This window comes from Camelus bactrianus, chromosome 16 (assembly GCF_048773025.1).
Source record: "Camelus bactrianus isolate YW-2024 breed Bactrian camel chromosome 16, ASM4877302v1, whole genome shotgun sequence".
Taxonomy (NCBI): Eukaryota; Metazoa; Chordata; class Mammalia; order Artiodactyla; family Camelidae; genus Camelus; species Camelus bactrianus.
Genome location: NC_133554.1, coordinates 29,762,429 through 29,764,550, shown reverse-complemented (window position 1 = coordinate 29,764,550; position 2,122 = coordinate 29,762,429).

Here is a 2,122-nt window from a genome sequence, read left to right as displayed (position 1 = left end):
TTGAAGCAGGCATTATTCCCATTTTACAGATGAGGACATTGACATTCAGCGAAGTGAATCAACTTTCTCAAGGTTGCAGGGCTCAGACAGCTCTTCCACGAAAACTGAAGGAGCAGTTAATTCACTCCATTGAGATTAACTTGCCTTGTTTCCCTTTGTGACTAGGCTGCCAGGAAGCTCAGCACCTAATGAGGAAGTTCAATTATGGCTAGTGTTAACCCTTAACATGGGTGCTTTGCTGCCCCTTCCTTTTCCTTGTCCTCACTGCCTGTTTTGAGACTTGAAAGACCAATCCTTTCTTGTAATCCATCTTGAGTCCTATTTTGGAAAGATGGAAGGCGTGGAAAAGAAAATTATCTTTCATTGGCATCCCCAGATCCCCTCTCCACTCTGTTCTAGGCAGAGGGGGACATGAATGGACCGCAATGATGGGCTCTCTGGTCTCCGCTTGGGTTTGGCCAACAGAAAGCACCAGTAGGAGGGAGCAATGTCGCAGCCTCCCCTTGTCAGGAGCCTTATCTTGGGTCCTATCACCAAGCAGCACTCCTTCCCTTCCTGCCTGACTAGAAGAGGTAAGTTTACCACAGTAAGCCCAGGGTACTGCCCTTCTCCCTCACTGTTTCCTATACCTGCCCACACCTCTGTAAATGGTCCCTTTACCAAATTCTGAAATTACCCAAGTTGAGTGTTTCCTATCAGGGCCCTCTTACGGGAATGTCTGTGTCCTTCCAAACTCATTTATTGAAGTCCTGGCCTCCAATGTGATAATATTTGGAGACAGGCCTTTGGCAGGTAAACAGGTTTAGATGAGGTTGCAAGGGTGAGACCCTCGTGATGGAATTAGTGCCCTTATTAAGAGGGAGAGAAACCTCTCCCCCTCTGAACAGGCACCAAGGAAAGGCCATGGGAGCACACAGCAAAGGGGCATTGTCTACAAGCCAAGAAGTGATCTCTCATCAGACATGGAATCCACTGGCACCTTGATCTTGGACTTCCAGCCTCCAGAGCCGTGAGAAATACTTGTCTGTCGTTTAAGCCACCAGTCTACGGTATTTTGTTAAGAGCAGCCCGAGCAGACTGACAGGCCCTGAACACAGCGCGTTGTTAAAAGACCTTGTGATCTCTGAAAATTCTGTTCTCCCCTCCCTTCCATGGCTTCCCTTGGTGGAGCTCCACCCAGCATCTCACCCCTCTGGCCAGCACCTTACAGCCGCCTCCTAATGGGCTCCGTGCCCTGGTCCCAGCATCCATACCCGCCCCTAACATCACATCTGTGACACTGCTCCTCCATGAACGAGGCCATGGTCTCCTCCACTGTCTGAGCTCCAGGCAGTAGAGAAATGAGACAATGGACCTGGTGAGTGCAGGCCCAAAGGGACCACGTGTTTCAGGCTTGGCATGAGAGTTAGCCCTCCCTAGGAAGGAGAATTTGGAGACATGGGTGGGGGACCATCAAATAAGGTGACAATGACACCAACATGATGGGTAAAATCATAGCCGTTGCACAGGACATTATGGAGCAGAGAAGGGGCACCAGCTCAGCCTGGCCGGGACAGGGCAGATCCCAATGGGTGAGCAGCTGAAGGTATTCCAGACAGAGGTAACAGCATGAACAAAAATCAGGAGGCAAGAGACAGCGTGGAGGATGCTGGCTGAGTGGCTGAGGGGAGGGGGGGGGAGGTGAGCAGGGGCCAGGTGGGCCCACCACAGACCAACAGCGGGCTTTGACTCCAAGCCACAGGCCAGGGGTGTGTTCTGCCCAGGAGAGCTCAGCTGAACTTCATTAAGGCTGGACGGGGGCAGAGCAGAATGGAGGTTGAGAGGCTGGCAAGGAAGTTCCCCACTGGAGACAAATAATGCCTGGTGTTCCCGAAAGGGGTGACACAGAGCCCCAGTCATCTCTTCACCCTTCCTAGCCTCCTAAGGTGCAAAGTTGTGTGTATTACATTAAATTAAATCAACTCTGGCTCCTGGAATGCTCTTCTCCCTGCCACTCCTCTCTCCCTTACTTTCCCTGAACACAAGATGGCCATTAGGACACTTGGCATCCAGCCTCAGAGGCATCTGGCTGCTAAGGGAGCCCCATCTCCCCATCCCGCTCCCCAAAACAGCCTCCATCGGA